The sequence below is a fragment of the Aythya ferina genome (assembly GCF_964211825.1).
Source record: "Aythya ferina genome assembly, chromosome: 3".
Lineage (NCBI taxonomy): Eukaryota > Metazoa > Chordata > Aves > Anseriformes > Anatidae > Aythya > Aythya ferina.
This window is the reverse complement of record NC_140298.1, coordinates 47,195,785-47,218,567: the sequence shown is the minus strand read 5'-3', so window position 1 is coordinate 47,218,567 and position 22,783 is coordinate 47,195,785. Positions and strand designations below refer to the sequence as shown.

General features: G+C 45.5%; 1 long non-coding RNA gene across 1 annotated transcript in view; it reads left to right on the top strand.

The window, feature by feature from the left end:
* The window catches only part of LOC311433663, a 216,064-nt gene that overhangs the window by 25,971 nt on the left and 167,310 nt on the right, over nucleotides 1-22,783 (top strand). The window contains exons 7-8 of the long non-coding RNA XR_014690883.1: nucleotides 2,461-2,585; nucleotides 3,997-4,098. This is a non-coding gene — a long non-coding RNA (uncharacterized lncRNA). The remainder of the gene's footprint in view (nucleotides 1-2,460; nucleotides 2,586-3,996; nucleotides 4,099-22,783) is intronic.

Here is a 22,783-nt window from a genome sequence, read left to right as displayed (position 1 = left end):
AGTTTCTCACACCCACAGCTCCTCTGCTTAAATACAGCTAAATAGGCAGTTTGAAAGAGGCAGAACTGATTAATTTGTATTTTCCTTTAAGCGATTAACTGAGGTGTCAGAATCAGGAGCCTGTTTGTGCTAAATTGCCTCTGTAGTTGATGGGGAAAGAGAAGCACTTCTGAGGGGAGGTTTTAGGTCTTTGGTGCCCTTTGGACGTGCCTGTTTCCTGATGCAGGTGCTACCTGATTTCAGCACCTCAATTTTAAATGCTTCCAGTTAAGAAGGAGGAGCCTGGTGTTCTGCACAGGGTCAGGAGCTTGCTGGGGAGAAGTGAGGAAAGGCGGTGCTGGTTATTTATGCCTGTCAAAAGGCAGCTCCTTGTGTCAGAGCAACTCTGACACAAAAAAAAAAAAAAAAAAAAAAGAAGAATCCAAATGTTTTGGCTAGGACTAGTGAATAAAGCAGCGCCTCACTAATAGCTTAAGTGAGAGTGGCTGCCTGAAATACTCTGAGAGCAATCCGAGGTGACTCCCATCAGTTCTAGTGCTGTTTAAATCTTTCACCTGGATGCACTGATGTGTTATTGTTCCTGTCATCGTAGGACTTTTCACCAGAGACCAGCTTCTTGGGGGATCATAGGGAGCATTTTTGAAAATAACACAAGTTTTTCTGTAATTCTTGCAGTGCACACACAACTCAGTAAGAGTTGCCTAAATGGCCACTGCCAAGTGATTTTGCATAGGTGATGAAAAAACTATTTGGAATTGCTGTACTGACGTGCTATGAGTACAGACCAGTTTCAATCAGAAAGAAAAACTGCAAAATCTTACTACCAGTTTGCTAGGCCATCCAATTCACAGGATGCTCATGCCAAAAATGTGTTTACTGGACTAGTTTCTGAACATGGTCATTATGCTTCTTTCAAGGTAATTCTTGAAGAAAGGGTTTATTTCTTCCCACTTCTTCTTGTCTGTTTCTCTGGCAGGAATAGACCTTGGGGAGCTTCTTTAGAGTGAAGCGTGAGAAAACTGTCTTCTGGAATGTGTGCTGTGTGTTTGTTGCATACTCCTTCACAACTTGCTTTTAAAATGCATAGTGGTTACAAACTAAACCTGAATGAGCCATTATACTCCGGTGTGTAATTATGTATTTAGGCCACATACTACATGCAGCTTTAAAAGAAATCTGTATGGAAACAAATTGCATTACATTTGCAATACCTGAATGTAGTTGAACAGCAGCACCTGAAGCCTTTCAAAATACTGAAGTCATTTAGACCATTTTCTGGAGTAATTATCTCCCAAACCTCAGATTCTTATTTCAATGCCTTTGCTGTATAGGAGCTGTAAAGGTTTCAATGCCTTTACAGCATAGCAGACTGTGGCTTGGCTGTAGGAGAACCTTGACATAGATTTAGTGCTCCTGCCTGATGTAGCAGCTCAGAGCAGGATGGCTGGCCTTTGGGAGGGAGCATTACGTGTGTCAAACACACAGATGAAGACGTGTACCAAGGTGACAGACTCCCCAGGTAGTGAGGGTAAAACCCAACATTCATCTTCCCAAGAATTAGTGAGGAGCAGGGATTTAAGTTTGGGATGAACCGCTGTGGGATTTACCGGCGAGAAGGGTGTGCCTGTATGGCTGGCCAAGAAGATGGGAAGGAGCTTCTTTTTTCAGCACTTCAGACTGCCACTGAAGCAGCGTTGTTCATCTCCCCAGCCCTGACTGCTGCCTTACAGTGTAGTGCCACGTATTCTTCCTCTCTAACTGACACTTGGCAAAGTACCCGCATCTCAGGGGGCTGATCCCTGGAAAGAGCTGTGTGTAGCATAAGTGGCAGCAGGCTCCCCTCAGGAAGCTGTGTGCCTGCCTGGTTTGATGGCGTGGAGCAAGACCTGCGTGCTTCCCTCCCTGCCTGGAGACAGCGGCTCCTGCGCTGAATCTACAAAATGCCTTCCTCTACACAGCACAGTCTGTGATGTGAAGAGCCACTCTTATTAGCACTGGCATGTATGACACAGGACTGCAGTTAAGTGTTTTGAGGGTTTGAGGGTGAGGGTGTTGTTTTTCCTTTTCTGGAGATGAACACTCAGGAGACTTGTGTTAAACTCGGGACTTGGCAGATCCTCATGCTGATTCTGCCACTTATTTATTGTTTGGCCTCAGGCTAGTCACTTAACCTCTTGCCATCCTGATTTCCCCATCTGGAAAATTATATTTACTTACTTCTCCTGGGGATTGTGCAGGGCTTAATGAATGCCTGTAAGGGATTTGGAGATCCTCAGATCTGAGATGATACAGGACTGCAAAACATTAGCCACACGCGCAAGGAGGAGGGAGTGCACGCATGCCCGCACAGGAGAGCAGCCTGTGTGCATTCCCAGCCCGCGACACGGTCCGAAAGTGCGATCAGCAGGGGAGGGTTGGACTGAGTGGCTTTGGATGAGCTCTTCCTTCTGGTCTCTTCAGGTTCTCTGGAAGAAAAAGGAGGCAAGTGACTGAATAGAGAGCAGGGCAGCGAAGGTTAACTGCTTTCTCCTGTTGGTCCCCTGGATCTTCTTGTCAGTGCGGTAACAGCTGGATCTCCCAGGAAGGTAATGATCTTCCCGGATGCTCTGTCTTGCTGCAGGCTATTAGTGAAGCCACGTGGCCCCTTTGCTGCCCATTTCTTTAGCAGGGAAAAATGAATCTCTGACCAGAAAAAAAAAAAAAAAAAAAAAACACAAAAAAAACACCTTCCTCTATATAATTAAGCAGCATTAGAACGAGGCCTGTGCCTTTGCTGATGAACTTCAGCGAAAGCAGATGGTCACAATGGTATTAAAAACTAAAGACTTCAGTCAAGCTTTTAATTGAAAACAATTGGACCCTGCTGGATGGTAATTACCTTGGCTGCTTGCAAATAATATCACAGCACTGCTACCTATGAAGGAAGAACTGAAACTGAGCTAATAAGAACTGCTTGATCTGCATATAATAAACAAGGAGCATCCAAAACTATTTTGTCTGGTAGCTTTTCCCCTGCAAGATGCTTTGAAGTGGTTAGCAGTGTGTAAAGGAACACACAGTGGCAGAAATTGAAACGTGCGAAGCGTTAGCTGGGCTCATAAAACAACTTGAAGAGCCTGTCTTCCCTCACCTCCCTCCTTTTTTTTAACAGCTGAAGTCCTAGACAGGTCTGAGAAAAGCAGCAAAACAAAATAAAGTGAAAAGCTCTACATTATCCAGCGTTCCTCCTCTTCTGGATGGCAATGACAGCAGCAGTCTGCTTTGATCTCATATTATCCATTTTCTCCTCCTGGTCTACTGAAAGGTTGGGGTCTTCTGAGCACTCCAAAATGTTCTCCCACACTTCCCCCCTTCTTAATTGGATTTTAATGATCTTTACCTTAATGTGCCTCAATCTCTAACAGAGCAAATGTGGTATGTGGCATTTCTGCAGTACTTCTTTAAGCGATTTGCCAGTTTCCTCACTCTCCCTTTGAGTGCCAGGATCAGGTGAGGTTTTGAAGGTTGGCCCACATAAATTGCTCCTAAATCCTGTTGGCTGCTGTCTGCTCTATCTTTGTTGACACAACATGACGTTAATACTACTTCACAGTCTTTCTTGCTGGGGAAGATGACCTGCATTTTTGTGGGTGTGTAGCTGGAAAAAGCAGTCTTAATGTCAGATCTTTCAAACTCATGTCCCAGCTGTGTATAGAATGAACCAAATCTTGTCACCTTCCACATAAACACTATTTTTCATGTGGCGGTGCTCTTGGGCATAGCTTTTTGTCCCTTGTGAGCAGACAAGAAACTGCTGCTCCAGAAGACCTCAGAGAGTAGGAGCTGCTGCAATTTTGCAAAATTAATGAGTAGCTGTGAACTGCTAGTAAAGTGATGCAATGATTTTCCATAACATATCATTTTAGAAGCTATGACTTTACCCGCTCTTTCTTTTCCTATCCAAATATTTGTCTTTTCAAGGCACCAGCCAAAAGTTTGTCTTGTCTTGTCTGGCAGAATGATGAAATGGACTGTTCCAGTATGTTTCATTTGATTGCATTTGATGATTTTAAGCCTGGAGTTCAACTTTCATTCACTTAACTCGCCATGATTAACACGGTGAGTGAAGTCCTGGATTCATGTAAGTCAGTAGAACCTTTCATACTGTCTTCTGGGGGATTTTGCTTATTTTCATGTAATCAAAATACAGTCTCAACTTTATTGATGTAACACCTGAAACTGCTGTCTGAACTCAGCTACAAGACATAAGTGTATCTCACAGAATGAATAAAATAGATATTTGAAGTCATTACCCACACTGACCCAAGCTGAGGTATTCTAATTTGTGTCTGGGATTTGTTGCAACCTTGTCCTTGGATTTTCCTCTGCTGCTGGGCTCTTGGAGGAGAGGCCAACTGATGGTGGGGCAGGTGTCCTGCTTTGTCTAGTGGTCTGTATGTTCAAGCTGATGAGCACATGGCTGAGCACATTTTGCCTACAACCTTTTCAGTCCATTCTTTATCAAAGAACTTGGGACAAATTTGCAACTAGGAAGGCTGCCTTTCAAAAGTGCCTTATGCTACTGGCTGTGGTGATTTTATCATTTTTATAACAGCTACTTGCTTTTAACACTACAGAGGATGATCACTTATTGTAATTGCTGCTTGCAGTTTCAAGGGAGCTGGTATAGAGCACACGATTTTAAAGGTATATGTAAGGCATAAGCTCTATTGATCTAAACTATTCTGAGTGATAAACAGCTGCTGGGTTTGATTAAGGCTAAAGGAAAGCTGAAGCATTTAATCAATCTCCAAAGCCGCTCTAAGCATATTACAAAGCAATCATGATTATTGCTATTATATGACAAGCATAAGAAAGAAAGAGGGATCATTTTTCTTGGAAACATTTTGTGATGTTGTGGTGCTTCTTCTCAGCCTGCTTGATGCTGTCACCTCTGAAGCCTGGCTAAGTGACAGAGCGTGCCAGCTCAAGCGGACTAATCCTAAAGGGAAAACACAAGAGCAGGGCCTTTCAGCTCCCCTGTACCTTCTCTTTCCTGTGTCTAACTGTGGCCTTCAGCAAGCACTTAGTGAAGGAGAACAGGAAACAGGGTAAACGTACAACAGTGCTGCCCAAATTATAACCCTCTCTGCTTCTTGCAATCTTTGCTTTCAGGATGTTCTCAGAAGTGGGGTATGTGTGTGATTTTCTATACCTAACAGCCCTGAAGGAACCTTTCTTCCATTATTTTGTTTGATCACTTCTTGAACCTTTGGGCAGGCTTGGGCTTCAAAGCATCCTGTGGTGGTGTGTTGTACAAGACTGTCATGTGGCCTTGTAGAATAGTACTTTTTTGTTCTTGTTTTTAAACTTTCTGCCTGGTGATTTCTTTTAGCACCTTTTTTTTTTTTTTTTTTTTTTTTGCTCTTGTGTTAAGAAAAGCAATGAATAATTGTTAGCTGTTCACCTTTTCTGCTTCATAGATGTAGAAATCTCTGCCTCATCCTGCTCTGCTGTCTCCTCCTTTTCCAAGGCTTATTTAGTTTGTCCTTTCCTGAAGCTGACCCATTCCTCTGGCCAGCCTTGTCACCTTGGTATCTGTTCCCTTTCTCGTGTTATTGCATGCTTTCTAGAGTGACCAGAATTCCATACAGTAGGCTTTTCTGAGTCGATTATTTCTTCCTTTTTTCAGGTGTTCAGTGATCTGTACTTATGACATAGCTTATAAGCAATGTGTGTCATGTAATTCTGAAGACATGGATATAAGAAGGATTTCTGAAAACTAAGGAGCTGCAGGAATGTTAGGTCTAAAATTTATCTTACATTTCATTTTAGATATAAAAATGGAAAGTCTATGGACTGAATATGACTCCTTCTCATCCCCCTCAAAAAAAAAAAAGTAATATGAAAATAAATTAATAGACAAATTTATTAAGCAAAGAAATCTTCTCCCTGCCATATATGCAACAAAGAAGTTACAGCACTTAAGCCTGGAGAAGATAGCATTTGTAAAGTTTTACTTTTGCTATGGGTGGCTATTGTCAGTACTTTCAGTAGTTTCTGCAGTCTTTCTCCACTGAATATAGAGAAGTACAAATTTCTGTGTGCCATATTTGATTTATCTCTCAAAATCAGGAAATAAAAAGAGAAACTTAAATGACACGTCTGATCTTTAATATTCACGTAGGGAGAAATACCAAAAGTAAATGGAGACTACACAGTGATAAATAAATTAGGCACAGATAAAGTTGAGTGATGCTAACAGGGTATAGTATGCACTTCTCTACCTATATTAATTTTAAATTGAAATCACTATCCTGTATTTTATTTCCTTTTGGGAGAAGGTGACTTGCACTGAATCTCTCTGGCTGCCTGGGGCTTGCTAGTCAGCCCAGATTGTCAGCTGTTGGTGGAGATAAATGATTTTGAGTTAATTACTTGAACTAACTTTGGGAAAGCAAGAGTAGAAGGCTATCCAACCCTCTTCTGTTTCCCAGTTTTCCTTGCTTTCACCCCTGTGAAAGTGTGGTGCATGCTGTGTGGAGGGACCTCCAAAGATAAGCTGTGCAAGCTTTGCTTTTGCTGAATGAATCCCATACATATAAGTCAGATTCCTTTACGTTAGCAGGCAAATTTTGTTTGTCTATTTCAGCATCTCTTTTTAAACTTTAAAATGTTTGAAGCTTCTCATGACCTTCATGTGAAACCCCATCCATGACCCTAGGAGGCTGAGCTGGAGGCTGAGCCTAGTGCAGTTATCTTTGTTGCATAAGATTCCTATTGCAACAACCATTAAATTTTCTTTGTAGTGGTTTCATGTGAGAGTCATAAGTCTTCTGGGAAACTTATCCTGACTTTCACTTTATAATGGTATGAGAGTCTTGTGAATGCAGGTTCTTAAGTGAGAGTTTAGACCAGTAAATAAAATTTTAATTGGGATATCTTGAGGTCCTTCACAGATGGTTGGAGCTGGAGCACTTGGCCTGTGAGGGGAGGCTTAGGGACCTGGGCTTGTTCATCTTGGAGAAGACATGCCTGGGGGGGAGCCTAGCAGCAGCCAGATGCTCAAGTCCTTGACTTAGATTGAATATCACTAGTTTCAGTGAGCTGAATGGATCAGATGGACGAAACCACAGAATGAGCTGACTGATGTTTTCCCATCCCATGTGGAAAGTGCACCACAGCAGCCCACTGACAAGAGCCTTGCTTCCCTTAGGATGCAATTTGAAGAGCGTTTCTCTTGCAGCAGTGATAGCCTTGCACTCCTGCATTGTTTCCTCAATGGTGACAGCAAAGCCTGGTGTGGCTACACAGCAAATTGCTTTCGACCTGAACTGGTTCTCCTAACAATCTTATTTTTGTTTGTTTTTACGTGTTTTAATTTGATTCCTCTTGTGGTGCAACTGCAGTGTAGTGCAGTACTTGGAAAAAATGGCAGGGAGTGCTTCAGCTGGTGCCAGGCTTCAAAGACATGCTTCTCAGGCTGGAGCTTTGGAGTCAGTTTTCGTGATCCCCATGCGAATAGCAAGGAAACTGAACTGAACTCTGATGCACTCTACTTCACTTGTGCTCTTTTGACCTTTTTGGGGTTGCAGTCTAACCATTTGTTAAATGGCCCCATCTCACAATGTTCCTGGGCACAGAGATTCATTTTAAGCCTACAAGATGATTGGTGTTTCATGAGCCATTCTGGACGGGACCTTGCGGTTCTTCAGGTACTGCTGCTGATTTACATCAGCTGCACTTAGACAGACTAGCCCAGCTGATGTCCTCTGTCTGATTGTTGTAATCTTGCTGCTATTTTATAACCAGAGATTGCACCTGAGCAGAAAGGTGGGAATGTGTTGGCCACTTTGAAGAAAATCTGTCTGTACCAAAGAGTATGGGGTTTTGAGGAGTTGCAACTGGCACCTAACTTCTGGAAACAAAACGTGCCTTGCATGAAGTGGGCCTGATCCTGCACCCTAGTGCTCAGCCTTGGCATTGATTCTGCTGGGATCAGTGGATCCTGACCAAACCAGAACCTGTTTCTGTTTATATTCCCTTCTGAAACTAATCTCTTTTCTCTCCACTATGCATATTTCCACCTTTGTGCTAATGAAAACACAGGATTGTTCCACGGGGCAGAATGGAAAGTATCTGAGAGCTTTGGCCATCTCTCTGAAATATTGCAGGCAATTTGGTGTTTGCTTTGGCGTGTTGCTGTGAAAGATTGTAGAGTGTGTGTGTGTATACAGAGAGAGAGAGTATTCCTGCTCGTTATACCTTTGTGAGACTGCCAGACTGTCTGGTCTGGTCTGTTCTGCTACACGTAAAAAGGCCTCACAAGCACTCACAATGTGCTTCGACCAGGCATCAAGCTTGAAAACAGTTCTGTCACCTTGAAAAAAAAATCACCTTTCTGCTGAGTATTGTTTGTTCCCCATTGTCACAAGTAACACACAAGATTTCTTGTCAGTGGAGAAATTTTTCCATCTTCCCTTGTTTTACTTTGTGTACTGGGTAACATCTCATATAGTGCATTTTCATGGCCTAACTGTACCAGGCAGTCAGTTCCCCCTTGGGGTCTTAGAGACGCTCTTCTAAACAGAGGAATGAGAAATAACATGTAAAAATCAGCAGTAAGATTCGGCCATGGATGTTGCTCTTGACAAAGGACATATTTTCCTCCCATAGCCCGTTGCCTTCTAAAGAAAGATGAGATAAGGGTTTCCAGGTGGAAGGTATTTCTGTCCTAATTAAGATTTCTCTCTTACATTTGCCAATACTGTCCTGCTGAAAGCTCCCACAGTACCCTTTGAGAAGGTAAAGGATAACTCCAGGAGCCCATTGGTGATTTATCCTGCCCACGAGAAAGCTCATTCTAACAGCTAATGATTTCTGAGAGCTCCTGTTGAAAACTCATGGGCTGCAGGATCTGTGCTCATTTGGTAATTGTAAAGCATTTTAATTTTAATTTGGAGTCAAATCTTCCTTTATTTTTTTCTAGTGGCAACAAGTATTTTTCTCAGATTTCCTTTTCTGGAAGGAACAGCTGGAAAACAAACATGCATTGATGGGAATTGCCAAGTAACTAGATCCAACCTGTGGCCCATCTGGCCTTGAATTGTGTCTATAGTAGCACTGAGTATTTGGAGGAAGTTGCAAATATTGCTGGAATGGAGGATTATAAATGACCTACTAATAAACATGTCCAATGCTTTCTTGAGAGCTCTATCTCAGCTTTTGTTTCAAGCAGCAGCTCTATTAATTTTAGCAGGGGAGATACAGTAACTGATACTTAAATTTTATTTTTTGTTTCACCTGTTTTCTGGCCAATTTTGCTTTACAAAATCTGTAAGTAGGGAACACTGATGTTTTCTTTGGTACTAGAGACATGAAGGAATTAACAGATTCAAGATTGTAAAGCCTTCCATGAATAATTTAGGCTCTGTTTCCAGCAAATATTCGCTCTGCTACATACTCACTGATACTGGGCTCAGACATTTGTGGTATCAGCAACAGTGCCAAAACCCTGTGAGCCAAAAGGAAATAGGCTTTTATTCAGTGTCAGCCATCAATCTGTCTCCAGCCTCCAGGACATACTCTTGTCAATTAGGGGCTTCTGCTTGAGAAACCTGTTCTGTTAGCTTGCAAAAAAATAGATAGGCCCAGGCACGTTTGAAGAATTACCTCTATGACCTCTTCTGTGAAATTCTGGGCAGCCCCTCCAGTCTTGCTCCTCTTACTGCTCTGCTTCATGTTTCTCTTGTGAATAAATATTGCTGCACATACTTAGGCTAATGTACACAATCAGTTTCTCCTGCAAAAATGATTGAACTGCCTGAGACAGAGATGACAAGAGTCTTCTTAAGTGAGTTTCTCTGGGTCTGATGACTTTTAGGGATCTTCTTGGCATTATAAAAGATGGATGAAAGCCTGGGAAATTTATAGCTGAGCCTGCCTACTTTGGATTCGCTTATTCCTGCCACTGATACAGCAAGACCTGCTTCTGCAGCATGGTAAATGGGCTTCCTTCATCCAGAAACCACCTTAGGAAAGCTCTGCCCGCACACACTGACCCTGTCACCCACGTGCTGCTTCCCGCGCCTGAGGGCTCAAAGTGGCGTCCCCTCCACCAGGGCATGGCAGCGCCTCAGCTAAACTATCCGGGGGTGAGCTGCTGCATGTGGAGAGCTGCACGGCATCGAGTGCAGCGCTGTGCATTTGTGAAGATAAATGGACTGGGAGGAAAAGCGCTTTTGCTGTGCTGCTGCTATTTTAATGTGAAAGTGAGACCCTGAAATGCTCTGTTCTACTTCAGTAGCTCTAAGAGGAGCCTTTCTCCAGAGGTCCCTGGTACCCAGATTAATTGAAATAACTCCAAAAGGCTCTTTTAAATCTAATTCCCTCCCCCATGTATGCAGTCTCTTATTCGCTTTTTTTTTTCCTCCTGTCTACACCCTCTCTTGAACAAAAAGCTTTCAAATGCTCTTCTGGAAAGAACACGAATGTAATTCAGATGAAGTTAATGTGAGTCAAGGTTGAATGCTCTTCTCCCTGAAACCGCTGGCAGTGGCTGCACTGGCTGGAGTGAGATGGGATCTCAAACATTACCAGGAGACTCAGGATGAACTGAACAAAGAGCAGGCTGGAGGCTGGAGATCGCCACTCCCTCCTCCCCATGCGACCTCCTGTGCTCATGCTGAACCCTTTGATCCCTGTCCAGGGCATGGTGACGTGGCAGCCTGGGCCCAGGCCAGGGATGTATGCTGGGCGGAGGCTGTTGTCATCGGTGGGAGCTCTTGATCCACCCTGTACCCTCATTTCCACAAACACTGCTGAGCATCACTGCGGGGGGCATCACTGCTGGTGCTCCTCCAGCTGAAATGCAGAAGCGTCCCCTGCAGACATAACTCCTTTTACCAGAAACAGCTCCAATTACAATTTAAAACTAGTGGGCCTGTATTTTGTAACCACTGTTCTATTTTTGCCAGGTGCATTTCTATTTCACACAGGAATGTAAGACCGTGCATGCAATAGTGCTGCTCAGGGCACAGAGCTTGTGTCTCTCAGTAGTGGTGGCTCTGGGAGAGCTCCATGGCTGAGCACAGCTTGCTTGGGAAGGTGCTGCTCATGGCAAGAGCAGTGCCAGGATCTCACCTGTAGGAGCACATCCTCTATACCACCTGCTTTGGGGCAATTCTTTAGCTCCTTATTCTTCTATAGGAGTTTTATTGCTGGGCTTAGTGAATATCAAGAAGTCTGAGTCCTTTCACATGTACTACTACTGTCACTCATGTTGACATGGAAATGTACAAAATGAGCTGAAATGCTTGATGGCAAATGCTAATTGGTAACGTAGTCAGTGGTGGAGGCGCAAGCTGTGGTTACTTGCGCTTCTCAGGTGCAGTTGGTTGTGGCCATTCTTCCAGCAGCAGGCTGGAAGAAGGAGCTGGTTCCTCCTAGCTGCCTCTGCAGTTGTGCCTTCTGATAAGTAGCCTCCAGCACAGTGGCATAAGCGGGCTTTTTGTGATTGAAGACTGTCAGCAGCAGACTGCATGTCAGCTGTAATAATAGCTTCTTTTTTCTATTAAATCCTATAGTGAACCTGATATGGGTTCTGATCTTTATTATTTCCATGGGATGGTCAGAAGAGGAATTATACCATTCCCTATCTAAATCTCTCTGGCTAACTCCTACAGCACAGTCTTGCATTACCCTTTTATTAAATGACACCAAGCTTTCCCAGGTGGTAGATCCACTGCCCCTAGCAGGTTGCGCAAAGGATGTTGCAACCCTACAATTATTCTAGTGCAAATGCTAAAACTGGTTGAAGAGGATTTAGAAACCCTATCTCTCCTCAGTTCCCTTCCACAAATTACTTTAAAGGTTGGTGAAATAAGTTTAGTTCAGACAGATGAAAAGCAGTGTCACAGCATCTCCTCATTCCTGTGGGTTTTTACACAACATGGCTTAAATAACGCAAGGACAAATGCCTGGAGCAGGAGACTGCAAAAACACCCTAAGCCCAGTGCTGCAGCTCAGAGTTCAGCTGGTGCCACCAAGAGGGGTCAGGACACTTTGGGGCGGTTACCCATGGCTTGGGAACCAGCTCAGTGCTGGCAGCTCAGATGGAGCAGCCCCTGTTTTGCTACTCTGATGGAGCTCTGCAGTTACAGCAACAAAAATCCTCTGCTGTAGATGAAGATAAACGATTTGATGCTCAACCAGGGAAATCAGTCCCTTTGTATGGGGTAGAAGTGGAAGCCATAGGGGTCTAGGACAACTTTATGCCTATTCATCTATTACTGCATCCATACTGAGGACTGTGGTGGCCCTGAGGCAGCAGTAGGAGACAGGAGAAATGCCCAGAGCTGTTCCATATGGAGTTCCCTGGAGCTTAATGCTCACCCCTGGCTGCAGCACTTATGCATCAGGGGTGAATCAGCCCCTGGAACTGCACAATGACAGGTCATCAGCCCCAAAGCTCTGCGTGAAGATAAGACCCTTATCCTGAAGCTGAATTGCAAGACTGCCCTTAGGTGAGATGCTGCAGTTGGTACAGCTCGAGGGAAATACGGATCTGGTTTAGGAGAGGTAGCTGTCTTTAAGATGATTTTAAATGTTCGCATTTTTTATGCAGCATTTTAGAGTGTTTCAGCTGCTCCCATCTGGAATTCAATTCCTCTCCCTGTTAATCAATAACAGGTCTTAACAAAACAATATCTCACAGGAGACACAAGCACACAGTGCTGAACAAAGCAAAACAGCCACTGGCTTACAGCAACAATTGCTGCTACACAATAGGTTTTCAAAGCTCAGTATATATTTTGTCCCTAGTGGGAAAACCATAACAAGACTGAATTAGTGGCTGGGCTTGCCAAAGGGAGAAATTAAAGTGCAACTGTTTGTCTGACACCTTGAAGTACCTTTATTTATTTTGGGGGAGAGGACAGAGTGAGGAAATAAGATGCCTGTTGGGGAAAACTATTTTCTGTGACTTTCCAAAGCGTGCAGTGATTCTGCACAGCTGTGGGGCTCAGTCCAGATTGGGGGGGCAGCATCACTTTCTGGTGAGAGTGCTTCTTGGTGGTGCTGGCACTTATGGGGATGTTGCTTGCAGAGCTGGGGAGCTGCAGGGGTGGAGGTAGGAGCACAGTGTTTGAGGGGAGGACAGGCTGGGAGGCTTGTCCCTGCTGGGTGAGGCTTGGGGCTGATGTGCAGGAGGCTGTTTGGTGAGGGAGAGAGAAAAGGAGAGACTATGTGAGAGCAAAGCAAATTCCCTTCCCTGCACACGGTCACCTCCGAGCTTGCAAACTTAACTGCTCATCTGTGGATCTTGACAGCTCCTTGCTCTGGCACTAATGGGCTTCAGGAGCTCCCAGTGAGCTGTAATCGCCTTGGTTCAGGGCTCAGCTTGCACCTGTACAAGCACCTTCACCCCTTGCTGTTAACCTGTGGTCTCCCTTATTCAGCAGCTAAGCTTGTAAATTCATGTAACCAAATAGCTGTGCTGTTAACTGCCTGCACAAAAATGAACAACACATCCATCTTCCAGTGCCCAGCCGGCAGCGTAATGACACTCCTCGCTCCGCGCGGCGGTACCCTTTCAGACAGAGCTAACTCCAGCACCACAGAAGCAATTGTTTCAGCATCATGTGTGCTGCGTGGCTCACACGGGCAGGGGAGGGAGGCAGGGGAGGGAGGCAGGGGAGGGAGCCCACCCAAGCAGAAGGCTTCTTGCTGCTGGCCCCATGCACTGGGTCCCTGCAATGGCTGCAAGGGAGACCTTTGCCCAGCCAGCCTGCCCCGATGTCCCGGGACAGGAGCACAGCTGCAGTGGTTTCATTTGGGGCCGTGACCAACCTCTGACGAGTCTCTTGGAAAAGCTGTGCCTCAGTTTCCCTGTCCCTAAAACAGGTGTAATTTCCTGAAGTGAAATGCCACTGGGGGGACATATGCTAATGAGACAGGAAAAGGTGCTGAGGTTTCCTGGCCTCTGTAGTTCTTGCCAGAATCCATGGTTTGAATCCCCCAGTCTTGAAATTAACCTCAGCAAGAAGAAGGTCATCTGAATGTGGACCAGATTTCCCGTGAAACAAGGCTCATCCCATTGCTGTGTGTGTGGGTAGGTGTGCCAGGCCCTTCCAAGCTGTCCCCATGAGGACAGCAAATCCTACAAGCTCTGAGGGAGTCTCTGGCGTGAGCTCTTCCTCCTGCTTCCAGTGAGAAGGAGGCTTCAAGATCGCTCTTTGCTGGAGACCCCCCATGGGAGCTCAGCCAGAAACACTGGTTGTAGGAAACAAAGTTTGACTGCTTCTGTTCTTGCTGGTGTTACCACTTGTTACCAAAGGCGAGAAATCACAGCTTTCTGTCCACAGATAACTCAGGCTCGCTATTGGCAGAGATCTGACATGTTCCCTTCCTAGCCCCCAAAGCAATCACAGGCAATCGAAGTTGGGAGCATGTAAGCTGGCAGGGGCTGAATGGACATTGCTTTTCTTTATTGGCTGGCTGCTCACCTGGTATAGCAGGCAGTCCGAGAGAATTTCTTAATTAACCAGGCTCTGTCCTGTGTGGCATGCGTACACAGCCAATGGGCATTATAAAGGGATGGTTATTACACTTTGGCTCGGGAAAGGCACCAACATAGTTGTACTGTTAAGGAAATATCTTAGAGAAAGGGAGAGAAGGAGCATGGGCTCTGGTCTCCGGTCAGAGAAGACTTTGTTATTTTTATGTTAAACATTGCTGGATCCAGCCTTGGAGGAGGTGGGTGGAGGGTTAATTTGAGCTGCCTTTGAAAACAATTTTGAGCAATGCACAGCAAGATCTCGGGGAAACAATGTTTACAATCTATATCCTGCCTCAAATTCCATAGACACTCTGCTCCCCTGTCCCATTGCCTGAAATTAGCTGTAGTCACCAGGACGCAGCTGGTGTCCTAAGCATAAGCCCTTGTAAGTCAGACGTCACTTGGTAGCTTTTATATAGTTGCAGAGAGTTTTTCCAGGATATTGAGCATTGCCTCAGTTGTGCGTTCACCTTTGCAGTGGCAGCTGGAAACTTCTAATATGTTGAGCCTAATCCAACATCCTTAATGATGCACTGATTTAAGCAGTGGGCTTGCTTCATGGTGCAGAGTAGAAATGTAGGAATTCTGCCAGCTGATATTGAATCCAGACTGTTTGCTGGTTAGCCTTCCCATCCGTTAGGTCCAGGTTACTTTGAGCTTTTAGTTTGCTCTACCTAAACTAGTGCACGACTTCCCTTAGTCTTTTGGCAGATGGGTGGCCTCTTCTCCCTCCGGGCTTGACTTGGAAGGGGAGTATTTGAAAATTGCGGCAGAAATTAATTTCCAATTAATTTCCAAAGGAACTCTGGAGAAGAATCAGCTCATTAAGTAATTCATTTGCCACAATACATTTGGAAGAGTTGGTATCACAGCTTTTTGTAATTATTTAAAATATTTAAAAATGAAAGCTAACAGAAACAAGGCAAAAGACATCATTTATAGGGGGGTATCCCTCTGCTGTTTCTCTGCTCTTGCAGGTTTTTACTCCAACAGTCCAGGACCAGCTCTGTATTCCCCAAAGCAAAGACTTGCATCCTGTCTGTGTGTCTTACTCCCTCTTTCTCCTGGGGAAGGAGGAGAGGGAAGTGAATAATTTCTGCTTTCCTTCTTTTTCTTCATCTCTGATAGCTTCTTTACAAGGAAAGAGGAGATGAACAACGCTGGGAGCCTGCTCATTCTTTACTGTTTTTTCTTCCTCATCACCAAAAGACGGAAAGGGAAATGACAGCAGGCACTCAATATCCACTCATCATTTCAATCCAGCTCCTTAACTACTTTTGCTATCCAGTGGCATGATAGTCTTTGGCTTGTTATTTACTGGCTGTTTAATTTAAATGTATCCTCATCAGGGAGCCAAAAGATCCAGTCTTAAAGCTCTTTCGCATGATTTGTCTAATCACTCTCTAAATTATTTATCATGGCTCTGAACTGTCTGGAGATATAAATATATATTTTCTTTTAAGCACTACGATTTGTTCCAAAACATCTGTAAAAAATCATGACTGACCTCCCATCTGGGCAACAGCTCAGCGCTGTCCTGGGGCTGGGTCGTGTCAAGTGTGTGAGCTCTATTTCAAAAGCATAAAATTCCTGACATGGTGAAATTCTTTTCTTACAGATTTGTTGACAAAAGGCGGGCAGGGAAGGGAAGGGAAGGCTGCTGTTAGGAATGCACAAGCAAGATGCTGCATAGCTAGGCCAGAAGTGAGTGGAACATTTTGTTACGGAAATGGCCGCAAAAATGCTCCTCCCTGCCTTAGAAAACAGTTATTTAAAGCAGGATCGATTGCCAGTCCTCCTCGCCGCTGTTGTCATTTGGACGTGGCATGTGTAAATAATATTTCCTCATGAAAGAAAACTTTCAGCGATGACAGCACTCCTCTGGCCGCTTCCTGTCCCACAGGCAAGGCATCAGCCCTACCCTGGAAACGGCGTCTCCCTCCGAAGAGAAAGCCCAGGAACTGCAATTTAATTTTTCTCTAAAACCCCAGATGAGTGAATTTTGGCCTCTAGATGCCATGGTAGTGGCATGAATGGTACACAACTTCCAAGGAGATTTTTAAGGTGTTTTCAGTGGAGTTACATAGGACATGTGGAAGTAAAAATATAGTGACAAAGTGAAAAAAAGTACGTGACTTAAAGCAAAGCTCACTTTCCCCTAGGATCTTTATAAACAAAGTGGCAATACATGCTTTAAAGCTGTGCTTCAAAACAGATTGCTTTACCTTTACTGATGCCAGTGAACAAAAATCCTTTTGTTCCCAGCTAATGACAGCTCCTGGCTCTTCAGAGGCTGGGGACACACCTTCAAGAGACTGGAGTTACCAAGCACACAGATGCCGACGTACCCCCCATATGTTTTGTTAACTATGTTCTACTTCCCCCCCCCCCCCTTTTCTCCCACTTCATCTTCAGTTTTCCAGTGATTGACCCACACCAGGCTCAAAACACCCTCAAACTTTAGGGAAGTTCAGGCGCACATCTGGATCCCAGCTCTGCAGCTTGAGCCATTGTTTTTTGTTATTGTTTGCGTTGCTTCAGGCCTCGCTTAGGGATTGTACAAAGTGTTCTTTAAAAAATAAATAAATACTGAAGTGTTCTTACAGCATCTGAGGGAAGCACACTCCTTTTGCAAGGTGTTAGAGAGTGATCACTGCAGAAGCACAGAATGGAAAAATTTGGGGGTGCAGAGGGCACTGGGTCTTCAGAAAATAAGGTTTTGATGGTTTTAGGGTTCTCAGAGTCAGACTCATTTCCACATAAGTCCCTGTACCAGGTGAAGGGAGAATACCAAGGCTTTGAAGACCATCCAGGTGCCCTAAGTCAGGGAACTTAAAGATCTTGCTTGGCACAGGGATTGTGGTGAGATTTAGGCCAGCTGAGCCTGGCTGTTGGAGACAAGGACCTTCTCTCCTTCTGACTAACCAGTCTTAGTAGAGAAGGAGAGGTTGAGTAACCCTCCTTGCTAAAGGCTATGGAGACACAGAAGAGCTGCTGGTGATGCCAGAGGTACGGATCATCCTCTTGTCTCTCCTATATTTATCCCCCTGGCCCCAGTGATCTAAACTCCTCGCTTTATTTTTATTGGGATTTTCTTTGGATGAACCCTATTAAACGCATCACTAGTGCTGAAATTTGCCTATGCCAATAAAACCATCTGTTTTATTAACTAACGGAGGTCTCTGGAGCGTTTCTCACAGGCGCACAAGCGAGCAGCCCTTTCTGCTGCCTCCAGCGCTCTGTGTCAGCTCTGCTAACAATGGGAGGGGACCCAGGAGGTCGCTGGCAGGAAGCGCTGCTTCCCGTGTATAATGAACCGGCTGGGAGACTGAGGGATGAAGATAGCACACGAGACACACAGTACAAACTGCTGAAACAATAAACAAACAAACGAACGGCCAGCACTTCCTCTTCTTATATTGTTAACATCGCTTCCTTAGCTCAGGTTACCCCAAACCCACCCCTCAAAATGCAGCCTTTTAGGCTCACTGGTGCTTAACCTCTTCACTGCCGGTTCTGGCTGAAGGCGCAAGCCAACACGTGCCAACGTGATGGCCAGCATGGGCCCTGCTGCTCCTCCTGAGGGCTTGCTGGAGGAACTGGAGATCCCTTTTTCTGAAAGTGATAACAGCAGTTCTACCAAAATTTGAATGAAGGGGGATGTAGTTTGGCCATAAGTCTCCAGGACTGTGGTACCCTGATACCAGCACTGCACCCTGTGTGTGTACCAGCACGAGACCCAGCGTGGATTTGAAATCTTGCTTTCCAGAGATACTAGCATTGGAGCCAAGACCTAGGGGAAAAGTGGATTTGTGGCTCAAAGCCAGCTGCTGCATCACCCCTGCAGCTGTCCTCCATCGTGTCGTTGCTTTACTGTCCCTGCTGCAGGTGGGTCAGCTACACCACAGGTGCTTCCCATCCTGTGCACTGGCAAGCATCCCATTGCATGTTCCCACCAAGATCCTCTCCTCTGACCCCAGGGTGGGCTGCTGCCCATGGTTTTCCCCTTCCTCACTCCTCACCCAAACCACTCATTGCACAGGTTGTCATTTAATTGTTTCTGATCTGTTAACAAGAGAATTACAAAAGCAGAAATTGGGCAGAAAAAAAACCACCTCTGCCTGGATAATTTTTGCAGATGCTTGGTTGAAAAGCAGTTGGGCATGGTTTCTGTTCTTGTGCATGTGCATATTTCATCCCACGGCAGCTGATGTTCATGGCATGCAGGAGCCATGGGGCTGGTGGCAAGGATACAGCCCCACTATTTGGTGGATCCTGCTCCATTGCACCCTCCACAAAATGCTGCCAGGGAGCAGAAAAAGATGGTTGCGAAGAATTAAGCTGATGCTGCTGGAGCTGGGAAGCGGCTTCTTTAAAGGCATGCTGACATTTCTCCCCATCAGCCCCCAGATTTGCAGTGAGGTGGGGGAGACCTGGGGGGGCCATGACCCTCCCTGGGACATCCCCCCCAGCAGCAGCTGCAATGGCTGTCACGGGGCAGGTCCTGCCTGCTGCTGAGTGCTCCCAGCTGACAGCTTATTTGTTATTACTTTAAATACCCAGTGTTTGTGTTAAGCACAGCAAGAAGTCTAGTAAACTGAAATGGTGACATTTAAAAAATGAAGTCTCACAAGTAGATGTTTAATCTTTCTAATAAGGAAGTTATCTGCTAAATACCAAGTTTAACAATTATGTAGTAAGTCCATATCAAAACACAGATAATGACTGGTAGGCTATGCTTTAGCAATTGGTATTTAATTAACCTATAAAGGCTTTCCTACTTAATCTTAATTGCCCTTCTAGCCCAAAGACTATTTGAGGTGCAGTGCTTGAAGTACCATCAGTAAAAGAGTTGCTTTAAGTGCCCAGGCCTACAGAAGTTACCTGAGGCCATGTGTGCGGGGTGGTGGCTCTGGGCATGGGGGGCTACTCCTGGACCCATCGATCCAGGTCACAGAACCACAAACTGGTTCAGGTTGAAGGGACCCTGGTCCAACCCCTCTGCTCAGGCAGGCCCACCTACAGCAGGTTGCCCAGGGCCACATCCAGATCAGGGCCTCCATTATTCCCCGGCCTTCCCCATAGGAGCTGTAGCTGCTGTCCTCCTTCCTGCCACCTCCTCCGAAGTCCAACCCGGTGGCTTCACGCCCTCACTGGAGCTTGGTTACAAAATGTGCTGAGGGGCCATTTGCACCACAGCCTCGGGGGAGGAGGGATTGCACCAGGCAATGCACAGCTGTGCCCAGCTCCAATATGCTCCATGCCCATCCACAAGCCCCAAAGCACTGCCCAGCTTTGGCATGTTGTAGAGTGTCTGTCACTTTTTCTAAAGGATGAGTTTGCATTTGAAAGAGCAGAAGATGGTCTTAATACCAGATTGGTGTTTTTGGGAAGCCAGGACATAAAGGCTTGTAATAGTGCAAAAAATACCCCCAGCATTAGTGTACAGACTGGGAAAAAAGAAAGCTGTGTCCAGGACAAGGGGAATGAGCAAAGGGCAATGAAGGAAATGAAGACAAGGTCTGGGAGGCTGTCTGACCAGTCATATAGACAAGGCAAAGCATGCAGTGAAAATCTTTAGTGTTTCCTCTAGGTGAATAGAAGAGGGCAGGTATGGGACACGACACAGAGGAATAATGAAAACCATACATAAAGATCAGGCAGTGTGATAGCAAACCTGCCACAACTATACATTAACACAGAAGGAGCAAAGATCTTCTCTCTTCCACCCTACACAGAGTCTGCTGGCTGCCCCTCAGCTCCGCATGGCACCAGCAGCGCTCTGCAGGGCCTCAGCCTCGAGGGCCGCATGCTGCCCTGGCGCTGGTACTGGGCCACCAGGCAGGAGGAGAGCTGGGTGGTGGGACCAGGGGATGGCAGATCCTGCTGTTCTTCCCCGGCTGACCTCTGCTGCATGCTTGTGGCCTACTCTGCTGAGTGGGGTGGGAGTGAGTGCTCGGAGCGCAGCCTGCCTTGCCCTCTCCAGGGAGATCAGCCTCCTCTGACGGAGAAACACTTCTCCTCGGCAGGTTCTTGTGCTTGGCGCCTGGTGTGTTTTGGCATGTTTCAGGGCTCAGTGAAGTGTTCTTGAAGCTTTTTCTTTTCTACTGCCAAAATACCCCTGTGTCACAGCGTGTGTCTCTGCAGCGTGGAGTCAAGTGGAGACATGATGAATTTGCACATCCAGCCTTCAGCGAGAAGGAAGAAATATGGAACAAATTCTTCCTGAGCACAAGTCCTTCAATTTCAGGGGACTTCCGACCAGCAACTGAAGTCACTTGTGTGTGCAGCTCCCCTGCAATCTGTAAAGGGAGGATGTGCTCAACCTGCTGCTGAAGCCTGAGGTGGATGAATAGTTCTGCGGGAATGGCTTCAAAAGGTGCTGGGAGAGGGCAGGTGTGCTGGTACATCAGGGAGGTACAGCAAAGGAACCAGTTCTTGTTTTTCATGTCGTGAATCAGCCCTTCCACCAGACTCCTTGCTAACTGATTCATTACTGTATGTCATGCTAACAGCAGGCCCCTGCTACATGCTTCTTTTCACAGTTTTAAACAAAGAACCTGGTTTTACAGTTTAAATAAAATATCTTTATCTGTTGGTTGGCACTGGAAAGGATAGGATGTGTGCTGCTTGGGATTTTATGTCTGGATGAATTGTGCAGGACGCGATGGAAACTGTTTTAGGCAGCAGCAGTCCTCCTTTGTAAAGCCCTCTTTGTGAATGCTCAGTGATTCTCTACGGTAAAGTTGCTCTGAGAGTCTTAAGGAAGAGCACAAGTAGACATGGTAACCAGCTCCCTGTTCTCAGAAGACCAAACACAATCCCAGCCTGGCTGTGGCACTGAAAATAACAGCACAGCACTTTCATCAGGAGTCCCCAGCTTCTCCAAGCCCTCTGTATGCTGTGCTTGAGAGACTCCTAAAAGTAGACGAACTTTATTTGCAGTCACTGGATTGGAAAGGCAGATGTTTTCCTTCCTTCCTCTCTCTGCTGTCTAGTCCTTGTCAGTTTAGTTAACATCCTGCGTCCGTGTGAGACAGTAAATGCAGTCACACAGGGAATTGCTGGGGTAGGGGGAGCATATATGTTCTGCTGCCAGTTTTTCCAGCCCTTGCACCTCTTACTGAAGAGTGGAAAATGCACCAAACTTTTGTGCATTGAAGGGCATAATGACACAGTCTGGGACAGTGGGGAGCTCAGCTGTGTGCCAGCTCTGATGTAAACCTGATGGGATGACAAGGGAAGAATGAAAATTGGAAAATGCAGTCAGATGTACTTGCCTCTTTGCTGGCTTTACACATTGAGACTGTCCTAAGGGACAAGACAAGAGCTTTGTCTTGTGCTGAATGAAAAGCATAAGGGTGCTCAGATCTCACTTCCTAACAGATCAGGTCTCTGGGTGGGCATATTGAAGGATGCTGGATCCTGCTAAAAAATATTTGTGACTACCATCAAGTCCCAGCAACTTTAAAGTTGAAAGTGAATGTCAGCTCATGTGTGATATACCAGAGTGTTTTGAGACAGGCAGAGCATTGTAACAACGTACTTCTTGATTTATCTGCCCTGGTTAGGTCAATGCAGTCTTTTAATTACATGTCTGTAAAAGGGGAAACTTGTTCATAAGTGGAGAAACAATATTGACCTGGACAGCAGTAAGCCTGATGGAGATGTGGTAAACTTGGATCAAAAAATTCCCTTTTTAACTGATGTGACTGTCCTTGTCCAGGTGACATTCACCTCCTTTCATACAGCATCTAGCATAAAAAAGACATTGTCCATAAAATAGTCTCAATCTAAATTTTACTATTATGCCTTGCACAGCTGTATGTTCTCTTTTGTGGAGTTGCACACAGAAGACCTGGTTTTACAGCCACTGATATAGAGTAACCTTCAGGTACAACAGTTATGTCCTGTCACTAAGCATTATATGTAGGCCTCTAGTAAGAATTAGTCTTATCTCAAAACGCAAAGCAAAACAGCAAGGAAAAGGACGTGCTGTGTGTACTGCTGGTGGATGGATGCATTGGTGCCCCCCTTTCTGCCCAGTACCCACACCAGAGAGGTGCCAGGGCTGCACGAGGGATTTCAAAGCTCTTGGACCGTGGGGCTTCCCTTTCTTTCCCCGTGGTGGGGCTGGCAGAGTGGAATGGGCAATGGGAGTTAGTGTTTGTGGGTGTGGAGTAGCTGTTAAGTGAGTGTCCCAGCTGCAAGGGATTTACCTGAAGGAGCTGGTGCTGCCTTCCTCTC